At 39.1% G+C, this 14,764-nt stretch overlaps 1 protein-coding gene across 2 annotated transcripts in view; it reads right to left on the bottom strand.

Annotated features, from left to right (window-relative positions):
- calcr (calcitonin receptor) overlaps nucleotides 1-14,126 on the bottom strand; it is a 42,330-nt gene extending 28,204 nt beyond the window's left edge. For both annotated transcript variants that reach the window (XM_023811763.2, XM_023811766.2), the window contains exon 1: nucleotides 13,740-14,126. The gene's annotated coding sequence lies outside the window, so the exon portion shown is untranslated. The remainder of the gene's footprint in view (nucleotides 1-13,739) is intronic.
- Nucleotides 14,127-14,764: the final 638 nt, after the last annotated feature.

Genomic DNA, 14,764 nt, shown 5'->3' with positions numbered 1-14,764 from the left:
CTTTGTATAAACTCAATGCTCTTATGTATTTTCCCCAAAATTCCCCTTGGGAATCCTGCACCTTTCCTTCCTCATTCCCATTCTTTGCAAGTTTCGTAGGCTTACAACTCTGGCCCAAATGGATTTTTGCATTGTGGCAAGTCGGATTTTCAAGTGATCCATCTCAGTGGGGAGACACGCATGAAGGCATCCTACGTGTGTCACAGCTGTCGCCAGGGCGACGGACAGGCACAGCGGTAACAAAAAAAAAAAAAAAAAAGCGAAAAGCAAATTAACGGTGAACCTTTTGAAAGTCGCCTGCATTCATCGCTGTGCTGCCCATCGCATTATCAAAGCACGCTCATGCATTTCCTCATAAAAAAAAAAAGTCGAAAAATGGCTCTTGACTTACGTCTCTGTGTTTATGCAGATGTGATTTACTGCATATTGACATTTGAAGGCTGTAACCACTCATATGGACAGTCAGGTACCTAATCCAAAGTGTAATAATGCTCTTTGATGTTTACTGCAGTTAGGCGTTCTTCATCATATCCATCAACGTCCTTCGAATGGACAAAAACATTTCATCAATTGCTTAAATCCAGTTTCCATTTCTTTTGGAGTTCATTATTCACGTACGTTTATGAATTTGATTTTAGTTTAATTGACTGCCATTTGAAGTGTTTGTAAAATCTTTCCAGTTTAATAAATAGATGGCACATAACAAATATGGTTCGGCTAATGTTGTTAGGTCCTTTCATCAGACACAGTATTATAGGCATTCAAAAAATAAGAAGCATTTCGATAAGCTAACGCCTTTCTACTGCATATTTTATTATAGGAGAGAACTAAGTTAAATTGTCTTTATACAATACAATGCAACACTTGAAATTTACCATCAATTTTATGAATAGCCATCAAAATCTGGGTATTTCATGTTAGTGTGACAAACCATGTGTCAAAAACTTGGTGATATTTTGAGTGTAAATGAAACCCCTCAACAGGTATATAGCTAGAGTAACTGGACTCTAAACCGCAGTGAAAACCGTCCATTTCTGGGATATTTGTGCTTTTCTGAAGAAATGACTTTCATGGAAATGCACAGTTCTTTGCGACAATTTAAGGAAATGAAGTTCGCAATTCAGCTCTAAGAGCAGAGGCAGTATGGGGGGTGCACTCGAAACGGCTCATACTGCATATGGTGCCGCGTCACACAGATAAGCCCCAAGGACAGATTTAACACAAGCACTCTGGGGCTTCATTAACGAGAGGAGTACCCGCCATACTCAGAGATGTTGCTTTGAACTGCACTACAAGACGTCTCCTACAGAAACTGAAATATAAGAGTCAGTGTTGAGTATTACTGTATGATGCTTGAATGGGAAAATCACGATTCCTGCCCTCAGGAAAGCAGTCCTGCAGCTTTCACCATACTGTAAGTGTCGGATATCATTTTCAAGCTGTGCTTCGTGTTAAACTGTTTACGCGTCTTTTGCCAGCCTGACTCTGCCAAATCCTCTATGTGTGTGTGTGTGTGTTTCTTTAAGAGAACAGAAGGCCTGGATCTTTCAAAGCGACAAACTATGCACACCATTTGGTTCTAAAGAGAGATTAAAAAAAATAGTTGTCTTCTAAGCACCAGGATTGACTTTGAATCCTCTCAAGTGGAAATATTAGTGGAGGACCTAAGAGATGCACCTTTCCACAAATGCCATAGCTGGTCATAAAATTAACAATTCTTAACAGGTCAGGGGAGAAAGGAGCTGGAACAGAATCCCATCATTGTGTTATTTTAATTCTCCATTTATTTAAAATAAGTACCCTTCACCCAAGATAGCATCAAGGTAAAATCTGAGCACTTTTTATAGTAATACTATACAGTATGTGTGCAGGTGCTATTAAATGTTGAACTACTGTATATAGGTCATTTCAGATGTTAAAACCTAAATGAAAATTGTGTAATAGAAATAGTATTATAAATGTAATGTAGTAATAGTTGTTCTTTGAACTGTTTGGTGACAAATTGATTTTTATGTTGCGCAAACACTTCATGTTGTTCCACGGAAACTGATCCCTTAGCTTTTAGAAATATCACACTGTTTAGGGTGTTGTTTTTCGACTGACACATTTGGGATTCTTCCACGTCAGACACTTGCAGCCACACTGCTAGCATGCTGAATCACTGAGGCCATGTTCTTCCGGTCAGGAGTCAGGGCGGAGTGCCTGTCATCGATATCTGGGAGGGGTGTGACCCTCTGTGCAGTGCAGAAATGCTGAATAAATCATAAAAACAAAGTCTGACTTTAAAAACACCAGAGATCAATCTCAGGAGAAAAATATAACGCTGAGGAACTCTACCCAATTTTGTTGACAAATATACCCCATATTCTCAGCTTCAAGATATTACACTACTATTGAATTACTCCCTGAAATGGACCGCAGTCCTCACCAGGGGGTCCCCTGCATTCTCTCTTCTGCTACCAGCAACAGGCGCCAGATCCTCTGCTGGAGAAGCGATTGTAGGATGGATGGATGGAAGGATCAAGATTCTTCTTTTCTTTTCTTTTTTAAATTTCTCCCTCTTTGTAGGTCTACTTCTGTAGAAATATTCAAGGAATCAAAACAATGAAGCCCGTTTTGGGACCTGTGGTCCCAAACGTTTAAACCTGCTTCCTGTGTATGAATTCTGGACTGGGTTGTGATGGAGTGACAAAGCAATAAATAAATAAATGATGATGATGATGATGATGATGATAATCGCACACACGCAAATGTATATAATTGATACTTTATTGATCCCCATGGGGAAATTCTCTTTATGCCTCCCCTAAGTTGCTCTCTGTAGGTGAGGGCAAGCTGGCCGCAATATATGACAATAAATGAAAGTAGATAAAAGTCAAAAGGGACACTGAACCAGATAGATGACCATTTAAGACAGATAAAAATGAGTACATTTCAGGAATCCCTTACTCATTCTAAATAATCCTGAGCAATGCGATGCAAGGCTAGCAGTTAACATGATGGTTAAAAGACATGGGGATGTACGTTCATTCAGGGATTCAGGTCTCACTAAGGTCTTACGGTGCATGAAACTGACTATTCATACACTGGTCTGCAGATTTCCAAGGAGGAAATTTAATTTTATATTTATAATCAAATAAACCCTTCTGATTTCTATATCCTTGTATATCCTTTTTTTAAAAGTCTGTAGAGCCATTAAAAGTCGCTGTAAGATTATTTCACATAGTAATGAGCAGTAAAGACCCGCATGTCAAATGTGATATTTGAAACTGGTCTCCCAGTATCACCATAAGAACATGACAGGAATAAAGAAGCCGACCCTGGCAGGGTTCCACTGGAACTGAATGTTATCAATTTTCTGTTCTGCTGATGTTTCCCCAAGTCAATTAGTTCACTACGGCTGCAAATCCGCTTTGCTGGTGCTCCAAAACAGGGTTTTAGGCCAGTCTGACAGTGGCCAAATTGTGAGGCTTTTCTGTTAATGCATAGTGCGCTTGCAACACGTTCGGTCAGCCCCCGTTAATTGCATTACGAAATAGCATGCGCACTATGTAACATGTTTTGGAGCAAATTTGAAAAACTGAATTAAAAAAAACATGCACATATGTATCGGAACCACTCCAAAGTTAGGAGGTGGTGCATGACTCCAGAAAAGTGTAAGGTCTTTTTATTTTATATAAAAGCCAGAGAAATCTGAAGTGCATTTCAAGACTGACTGAATTCTACTGAAACGGACCAATAGCTGGCCTTGAAGATCTCTTTCTAGCAGAAAAGTACAAACATCCAACATTTTTTTGTTCCAAAGCCGAACCACTCCCTTTGTTTTTGTTGCAACTTTTAGCATTTTTTTTTTACTTGGATGTGCTTTTTATTTTAAAATTCTGTGTGTGTGTGTGTGTATATGTGTGTTTGTGTGAGCGGGTATACCTTACCTTATGGGGACACCATGTCCCCACAATCTGATGAATACCCGTTTTTTTCCCTTAAAATGTAAAAACTCTTGTATTTTGCTTGGTTACTTATGGTTATGGTTAGGGCTGGGTGGGGGTTAAGGTTGTCATAGTTAGCGTTAGCATTTTTCCCATAGAAGTGAATGAGCGGGCCCCATAAGGACAGATGTGTGTGTGTGTGTGTGTGTGTGTGAAGAACATTTCACGTTGTTGCTGTAAGAGCTGGCTGAGGACAGATGGTTTGGCATCTTACAGCTGCAGTGTCATGGAATTATGTGTGAAACACAAGATCTGTGTACCAGTGATGGCCCGACATTAATTACCCTAATGTATGAAAATATTTTCCCTGTGCCATGCGTGGCATCCCAACACATCCATTAACACTGAGAATCTAAATTCTTAATTTCTTGGAATGCTGACTTCTTGAATGTCTTCCCCCGTTGCTCAGAATAATTAATCGGCAGCTATGTGTGAAGCCTCGGCACCTGGATAGGCTGAATCAGACGGCAAATTCCTTGCTGTGGTTGGAATTAACGCCAAGGGCAAGTGTGATGTCCCAAGACCAGCTCATCTTCGTAAATGATGCAATTGTATCTGAGGTCACGGGATCCCTCACTCCGCTCCCTTCGCCTTCTTTCACCAAAGGTTCTACCAGAGGGACTCCAGATGTTCAGTTGGTGAATTTCCAGGTTATATGCTGTCCCACACAAAAGCACATGCCGGCTAAATAAGGCTTATTTTGTCTTCGGGTTAAAGTTGGCATACAATAAAAGCTTTCATGTTCTAAATTTGTTAGGAACAGGATTGCCTTCAATGATGTTGCAGAAATGTTTGGCTTTCTGGAAACTGAAATTTTGATTGGTTTCTTTGTACTGTTTTAATAAAAAAAAAACTTTTTTAATAAAAAAAAAAAACAGATTTCTGAAATAACCAATACACAGTATTTTTGGGGCAGCGTCATAGATACAATTCACTCACACGCAGGCAGTAAACTGAAGTATTGAGATGTGTCAAATGTATGCTACTAAGAACAGTGGCTGCAACGTTAACGTTTTGAGATGGAGGGAACTTCTATCCTGCATGTAAACTAGCAGATTAACAGTTAAAGCCATTTTGTTCACCACCTCATTTGGACCATGTGACTTAACAGATCACCGTATCTGGCATGGCCACCCAACAAACAATACAGCCCAAATTTCCTCTGTTTGCTTTGAAGAAAGGAAAAATTACCCTTTTGTGTACAGCACCATGAAAGAAAGGGCACTTTTATCTAGCAGATGTGGACTAAATAGTCAATGATTTAAGATGACATTAAAAGTTTGTAAAGTGATATTGAACAAAGGGGAAAGAAAATGTAATTGTTTTTTCCCATTGTAAAACTTTTTACTTAGATATTATTTGTTTAGATATTAATTGATCTGTTAATATTTGTTTCTTCTAGATTTTTATGTCTCTCCTGCTGTCATCACATCATGGAAACACCGAATGGGGGTATAAATTTGCCTCACTGGACAGCCAATCTCTGTTAATGGCCAAATTTTAATGTGTAGCTGCCAGAGCGCTAAAAACATTTAGGACAGGAATACCATGTGTTCACTGCAGGAACCAAACCTGAGAGCTTGGTTACCACGGCAGGCTTCTAGCAACCATTTAGGCGGAAGTTCAATCAGGTTCAAATTGCCCTACGGCTACCAAACCTATTAATGAGCAACTCCTAATGCTTTTCTAGGAAGTAAACTGCTATGGCACACTTTGATTAATCATATATCAAAGGTACCTATACAGCGGTACCTCGGTTCTCGAACTTAATCCGTTACGGACTCCGGATCGAAACCCAAAAAGTTCGAGTTCTGATCGATTTGTTTCCCATAAGAAATAATGGAAAACCAATTAATTGGTTCCCGGCCCCCCAAAATTACACATAAATATGTTTTTTTAGCATTGAAACAGAAAATGAACAGGATAAAAAAAGAAGAGCATTTTTTCCTTAATGGCTTCCAAAACGATGAAGATCTTATCCCAACATTACCCCTGTCCTGCCCCGATCATCCGCTCCTTCCGTGTGCCACGCCCCCTCGTTAACCTTGTGTTGGATCCCCATGTGATCAACTGTTTCTGGTTGTTGTCATTAGTCCTTTGTATTAAGTCCGCGTTTCAGTTTGTTTCCCCAGTCCGGTCATTGGGTGCGTTCGACTTGCTTACAGCGCTGGCTTAAAGCAACGCATTCTGATCCTGACGCAGTGCATTACGGTTAGATGCATTGCGACCTCTCACCCGGCTGCACAAACTGGAACCGCCTCCGTGAGGACACACCTTTGCCCTTATTGGCTGAAGAGTTTAGTTACACGCATGACGTTTGTATCCCAGGCAGTTCCGATGCCTAATCTGCTATTTCTCCCTAATATCACGTAAAGCAGTGAGAACTGGTTTTCAGTTAATTTACCTGGTAAAATAAAGTTTAAATAAATTACATAAATGCTCTAATAGTACACGTACTGTAAGTTAGTGGTTTATTTATTGTTAGTTACTGTAATGTTGCGCTGCTTTATTTGGTTAATCGTCCAGTCTGTGAAGAAGGCATTCAAGTAAGAATTGCATTGTAGTATGACTGGCGCGTACAATTAATATTAGGTCAGCGTTCACGGTTTGACTTCTGATATTCAGATCGAGTTCTAGGTCAAACTGGTTTGTTCGACTTTCAAGAAATTCCAGTTCTAGTGAGTTCGAGAACCGAGGTACCACTGTATTTGTTTATTATAAAAATAATTTAAAAACTGACAAATGAGGAACAAATGCACACATGTAAAGTTAGCAAATATATTTTTGAAAATTGTGCAGGGCCATTGATTAGGTTAAATCATTCATATGAAGTTTTTTGAATAATGAAACAGAGGTCGAATGGTCCTAATTTCTTAGGCAGGGATCAAAGTAAATCATCCCTACAGCTTTCAAATAGAGGAAGTTTTGCAGCAAACTGTTTCACCTCCTTCTATTACATTATTATGTGTAACCAAAGAGGAAATAGTCAATACACACCCTGGGTTTTTGTGAAATGAAGAAAACTATGTAAAATTCTCTAATTAGGCTGTACATGTGCTGGACTATGACTGAATGCCAGCCTGTTGACATGGATTAAGTTGTTTTTTTTTTCTTTGCAGTCTGAGTCATGCCTGTTGAGTCATGACAGTTGTATAGCCTTTTCAGTCCTTATTTGCACACAGCTGTTCTTGATTATACAGGCTTCAGAGTCTATATTTTCACACAGTCATGCTGTTTTATATGGTCTTATGCACTCTTTATTTACACATGGGCATGGTCTGTTACATAGTCTTTTATAGTCTTTATTTACACACAAGTATATGGTCTGTTGCATAATCTTTTGCAGTCCTTTTTGTTACACACTGTTATGCTCACTTATATAATGTATTGTAGGCCTTATTCATACAACGTCATGTTATACAGTCTAAATGAACACCATTATCACCATGATTTAACCCTGAGAAAGCACGATTAAGAAACCTCTCATTAAGTTGTCCTGACTGTAATTAGGAAAGGCAGATAATCTTGCTATGCTCTTGTTAAAAAGGGCAGGTGACCTTCTCAGTATTTCAGTTTCAAATTGAATAGACAGAAGCATTAATCCCTCACTTTATTCCACATAAAGTGCCATTTTTACACATATAACAGTACGAACAGGTACGCAATTTGTATAGCATGTACTACAGAGATCAATTTTGTTTCTTATTTTTTTCCATAGGAGGGCGCCCCCTATCGTCTCACACCGCCCAGCTAAAGCCGTCTGATTGGATCATATCAAGGCCGCCACCATCATCTAATTTAACGGGTTAAATGATCATCACTTTTATTTACGCTTTTATATGGTAAACTAAAATGCCAAGACGTAGGTAATGTACAGCCATGACCTTTCCAGGCATTATCTGCGCAGCATGTTGTCCAACAAATATCGCAAAGTGGATTGAGGGCAACAGTAGGACATTAAGGGCATAAAATGAAGGGCCGTCATACTGCAGAATTACGCTTTAATATTAATATAATATCGTATCGTAGACCTTCACAGCTTACCAAATGAAAATCATTCCTTATCAGTTTCCAATCATATTCAGAGCTGAAATAAATGTATTTCTGTATAAAAAATATCAATCCATCTGTAAATAATAATTCTGCCTTGGATAACAATTGGCCCTCTCATTGTCTTGAAGTCCATTTGCATTCCTTTTATGTATGCTTTCAATTACCACGGGGGGGAAAGAGCTCTTCCAAGCAGCTCTCGTCTCCTCTACAGAAGATGCACATTCTGATATCCCTCATATATCACCGATGCTATAAATCTCGCGGCGAAGAGCAGACAGCCGGCAGCTTTATCTGCGCGCGCAGACATTTCTAGTCTTAATTTAGCTCCGTCTAAACAAAGAATTTCTCTTTTGTCTTATGCATTATAGAAATCCCAGAATTAGCAAGTAAATAACTTGAGTTAAAAAAAAAAAACGATAACCACATAAAACAAGCGTCATGCTGAAAAGGCATTTGCTGGAGGGGGAACTGACACTGGAAGCAGGGGCTTCGCAAACCAGAACGAGCAGCCGTCAGGCGAACGGGAGAACGGCGGCATTAAAAACAGGAATGATATGCGCCCCGAAAGCGGACTCCGACCGCATATAAAATCAACTGGGCACAAATGTGGCTCCTTTCACTGTGCCATATCATGGGTCTTTGTCAATCAATAGCTGTTCTTGCTGCGCAGTTTAATGTGACAGCAATTATAAAAAACAGAGAGATTGATATCTGCCTGCCGTATTACATAAACCATTAAATCGGTCCTTTACAGTACCCTGCTGGGTCCTCAAACAGCATCCCAAGATTCGGGGGCCTTAAATGCAGCAGCGCAGGCTGACCATTGCCAGGACGGAAAGTGCTCGTTCTAAGGCTGATTTAAGGTAACAACTTTTCATGGACCTCAGGATCGCAATAAAACAGGACATTGGAGATGGGCGTTTACGGAGCGCACGGTGTATAAACTCATATAAACAGAAGCCTTTTTCTGTTTAAATGGCCCTCAGTTTTTACGAAGACATGCGCGTTAAATCTGTTACGTTTGGCCTCACGGACGATGGAGAAAATCTGGAGCGCTGAGGTTAGTTGGAGGCTTTTCCATCATCGGCATATTCAGTCCTCACCATCTCATACTGGTAGCAGAAAACTACATGTACTGTAAACTACATGAAATGTGTGTTCACAGCCATATTTCACGCCCACACACACACACACACACACAGGTTTGTAATTATATCTTTGTGGGGACTCTCCATTCATTTCTATGGGGAAAACTTTAATCTCAATATAACGACCTTAACCCCTACCCAGCCCTATCCTTAACCATATATAAGTAACCAAACAAAATATGCGACTTTCGGCATTTTTAGTTTTCTGATTGCAGTCACAAACTGAAAAATGGTCCCCAAAACGTCAAAATGACAGGTTTTTATTAAATTGTGGGGAACATAATCTATACACACACACACACACACACAATAATAATAATAATAATTTATGGTAACGCTTTACATTAACTGCACCTTCATTATGGCTTTATTATGCATTCATAGAACCTTCAGTGCACATTCATAATGCATTCATAGAACATTCATAAGCAGCATGTAAGCAGCTGTACCTTCACATCCTAACATACCTTAACAGCTTTAATATACATTAATAACAAAATAACATACATTATATTTTTTAAATAAATATTATAATCGTAAAATATTTGTTATTAATCAGGGGAGTCACTAGTGATATATGAAAGGGGAGTGAAACCTTTATTGGGGGAGTCTGATGGAAATAGGGCACATTATTTAAACTAAATACTGTACATTTATTTGGGGGTGGGGGGGGGGGGGTGGCACGTAACAGGGGCTTAAAAACATTTTAGGGTGGCTAGAGCCCCCCTAAAATAAGCCTAACAACGCCCCTGTTATTAATGTATATTAAAGCTGTTAATGTATGTTAGGGTGCTAAGGCAGGCCTATACTCACATGCTGCATATGAAGGTTCCATGATTGCATTAGGAATGTGCAGTTAATGCAAAGTGCTACCAAACTGGATAAAGTTTATCTGTAGGGTTTGGAAACTCAAGAAAACAATATTTTAAAGATGCAGTTGAGTTCTCTGTGCTTGGTGACAGGAATGCAGGTACTGGCATTGCAGGGTATCTGTTGACATTCAGAAAAATATCACAAGAGTGAGACAAGAGCAACATATCACGGCTCTGTGGACATCGAGACAGCCGCTGGAACAAATTCACTGTTTAGAATTTCATTCACATGGCAAACTTGACAGTCAGATACAGGATGTCAGTGGAGACGGCCTTCTCATAGACCATGAAGGCTGCTTGAATATTATTCCAACTTCCTGAAATGCAGCCGTATTAATCAAAACGGCTCTTCATATTTTCCTTCGGGATAATATTTTCTTCCTTCTGCAGCTGGTTCATTAGACCATCTCTTCCCACATATAAATAAGCAGACACGGAAACTCTGGACACGTACATGTAAACATGCAAAATTATTCTAGAAACATTCTTAGACTTAACAAAGAAAATATCAAAACAGAAATTTAACTGAACAAAATGAAGGATGAAAGTTGGACGTGCGAGAAAACATTCAATTCGACGATTCTCTCAGGCTTAGAAAAATTGTGCCAAAGCGAAATAAATTAATGTCTAGTTGCACCGAGCTGCCGTTTTATGAAAGCTTTAAGGTTTTCAAGTGAAACCGTCATTCTTTCCTAGAAAATATCTCACAGTATTCGTGTCACTCTTGCACGCGCTGTCTAAGCATTCTAATAAGGGCTACAAACAATTTAACTGAACACGGTATTAAGACGTCATCTTGTCACCCGCAGCAACAATTTCCTAAATTAACTTCTTCGCATTTAATAAGCCATGTACTATTAACCTCAGGAACGTGCAAAACAACCTACACATTCAGCTCAGAACTCATGGCAACATAACGGAAAATTCAGAACAGAGAAACGTAAAGAACATCAATTTTAGAAGGGAGTTAATTATGAAAACTTGATATGAGCTTTCATATAACATGGATTACAATTAAAATAATTGACTTTCACTGGTATACTAATATTGCTTCACGAACCTGCATAGTATGACACTTTTCACCCAGACATAGCAAGTCAAGCTGATCCACACAATTATAGCTCCACCTACTGATACCCGAAGTTTAATGTAAACTGCACTTTCTTAAAATCTCAGTTCACTGTCAACTAGGGTGGCCGTTTCCAAAAATTTCTGAACGAGACGAAAAAATCTTGATGCTGAAGTGCTTAGGACTTGAATTTCTGAAAAAAAAAAAGATTAAATAATATAACTAGCCCACTAATATATATTTAGTGCTATTATCCCCTTATACTGTTTGGTCTGCAGTATATCTGATCCCTTTCAGTGTTTTTTTTTTTTTATGTTCACAAGATTACAGTTTTAAGAATTTAATTTTAATGCTTAGCCAATAAAAGCTATTTCGCGGTACCTTTTTAAAGTATTTTTGCATTTGGTTTGTGAATGAATATGCCTAATAATCTGATGGTGATCAATTGAAGATTCGTAGTTCAAAACCAAAAAATGTAACGAAAACAATGTAAGAAGAAGGAATGTAAAAGCAAAAAAAAGAACGCAATTGCAGTTCTAGTAGTAAAAGTTCATGGGCGTTCTGGGTTTGGTTCTGCAGGTGAGTTATTTCCAGACTGCGCTTAAATTTAGTCTCCTTAAAAAAAAAAAACAGCAAAAGTTTTTTTTTTCCTTTCCCAAATGCATCAGCAGTTATCCTGGTAACGAGCACTGCTTACTGATGCGCACAACCATTACAGCAGTGAGAAGTTGCGATCGCCAAGAAGCTTGTCGTAAGCTTAGACAGCACGGCTGTAATGATAAATTATGCACCGGCCATTAGTTTAATTAAGGCTGTGCTAAAGGGGGTGACGTCGCTGACGTCAGCCTGCAGAAGAACACCCTTTTTCCATAGAAATAACTGTGTTTGCCCTGTTGGACTTTTATTAAGTAAATATCAGAAAGCGTACACACATGCTTCAACATGCTGCAGTATCGCTTCCTAATGTGACGATGTCTACCATCTGTTTCACATATTTGAAGTGGGCTCCGTACAGACAGGCAGTGCTTGACGAATTATTCCATATCTCATATACAAAAGGGGATATATGTCGGGATATATTTAGTAGGATACTACAACTGCCCAGAACCTGTGGTATTACTTGCTTCAGGACTGCGCTACAACGTGCGCTTGCACCAAGTCAATAAGTAAACATACGAATGCACGTCCTTTAAAATAATAAAGTAAATCCTTATAGTAAAAAAAAAAAAATCGAAAAGTTTATTGAAAATAATCAAGAATATATTTTCTAAAATACTCCTTTTATTAAGTTTCAAGTTACCGAACCACGGTAAAGAGATCCTTCATCATATGCAACGTTTGTGCAATAATGCAAAATTAGATCAACGATATAAAATTAGGCTGTAATATAAATGTACCACACTCCATCACCCTTCACACAATGGTGTAGGAAAGAGTTTAATACCGGGGGAGGGGGTGGACACTACTTAATTTAAATGTAAGGTTCTGTTTTTGGAGGGTCGAATGAAGCCAAATTAAATATTGAGGGTACACGTGCCCCCCGCCCCCGGTTCCTAAACGCCCCTTCTTCCACATCTGGCTGGCTATCTGGCCGTAGCTTTGCAGTGCCGCTTGCGCTAGCATAACCTGAAATACCACATAATTTTACTTCCCACAATTAAGTGGAAAAAGCTGCACCGAAAAGAACGAAAAATGCATTTCTTGTCTTAGCTGAATTCATATTTGTATTATAACAGTTGCAAATATGGAACTATACATGCGGTTTATCGTGTCATATATAATACACAAGGTTTGTATATGTGTGACTGTCTCTTGTGTGTAATGTATGTATATGTATAATATATATTCAGCTCCTGGGGGTATTTTTGCGAATGGCTGTTTCTTTGTAACGTGTGGAAAACTGAAATTATGATATTTGTCAATTTCAAGGAAATCTTTGCGTTTCTATCATCAAGATAATGTATAGTACAAAACGTGCTTTTAACGTCTCCCGTTTAGCTGGGCAATGATGGCATTTCTATAAGCAATTCTATAAACAGCTTCATGTTTACGCTGAAAATAGCTACAGTCAAGAAAAATGCTGGAAGACCACTGACACTGGTTCTGCCTTCATGTTAATGTGGGTTTACAATGAAAACTCACTCTGGAGTCTATAAAACTGTGGGAAACGATTCGGTTATTACAAGGACAACATTAAAACCAGCCGCCTCGCTTTTTACAGTTAAATGTAAAAAAGCTCCTATAATTGCGAAGGTTTCGCGTCCACGAAACTGCGCGCGGTCGGTCGCCACGCATCCCGGATCACAGCTCGGTCTCCGGCCAGAGAAGCATCTTTAATTTTGAACAACCGAACGAGGCTGAAGGTTGTCATCAAAACAGGGGGGACGTAAATCATCCAAAAGTACCAGCTATCAAAAGACTTCGGGTGAAAAGCCACAACAATCAAGCTGGAAACGGCAGCTCTAAGCTAGTATACTGGAAAAAAGAAGTGAGACATATCTACATGAAGCACCATGATCTGCAGTGCTACAGAAATACTACAAAAAAAGTAATTCAAACATTTACAAATGAAATAAAGCTGCAACATAACACAATTTGTACGACATACCTTAGTATAATTTAAACGTCAAAGTCCCCAGTCAGTCCGATGTTGATATAGTTTAATAGTTGAAGCAGGTCAACTATCTTGCTAGAAGAAAGACCACGAAGAGTTTCTCTTGCAACAGAAATCCATCGTCTCAAATCATTTTAATAGCTGGCGGTTTTTTTTTTTTTTGCCTATTTTTTTTCTGATCGTGTCCCAAAGAATCAAGTCCACTTAATGGAAAACTAAGAATTACGCAAAGCAGAGCTGGATGCTAAGTATCTACAGAGACGACTTCCTAACAAGCGCTTCATCAATATGACCTTCGGATGATAATTGCGGAGGATCGATGCCGAGCGCCGTTACACTGTAATCCCAGCGCATCTAAAGCGCCTTGCATTTCGCGCACTATGCAGGCTGGGAGGCAGGACAGAGCTCCTCCTAGACCAGCACCTCACCGCAGCGCTTTATCAATCTTAAAGACACACCGCATGTACCGGCTGTCACCCCGCTGTGTCGCACCGGTGCCGACTGTCACTGCTCCTTACTTGCCAGCCTGATGCCTGGAAACGGGCAATAAAAAGGTCTGACATGACAGAATAGCGCACCTCACATCTTAGTAGGCTTTACAATGCGACTACATCTGCGGAGGTAAAGTACAAAGAAACCAATTAAATGCCATTGACCATGTAGCGAAAAACCGAACGCCAAGCCAAGCCGTAATATATAAGAGAGGCACTGATATTTGTTATAGGAAAGACTTCTTGGGTATTCTCTGTCATATTGTGTCAGTAAGATATTATTTGGTAGGATCTAATTCTTCGAATCAAGACCTCGTTCAAAAAGTATACAAGCCGTAATCAGCCTAGGCTATATATCTATATATTCTTATCAAAAACATCTGAGATTACAAATTATGCATTGATAACGTGATGAATATACTGTAGGTGTTGAAAAATATTATTGAAATCTTATCAGACATTATGATAAACAAGAATTCGTCAAAGCCTTCATTTATTAGTGCCGCGTGTATAGGCAGGATAAAATTA

Source organism: Paramormyrops kingsleyae, chromosome 23 (assembly GCF_048594095.1).
Source record: "Paramormyrops kingsleyae isolate MSU_618 chromosome 23, PKINGS_0.4, whole genome shotgun sequence".
Classification (NCBI taxonomy): Eukaryota; Metazoa; Chordata; class Actinopteri; order Osteoglossiformes; family Mormyridae; genus Paramormyrops; species Paramormyrops kingsleyae.
Note: the sequence above shows the minus strand (reverse complement) of the source record. Positions and strands in the feature narration are given on the sequence as shown.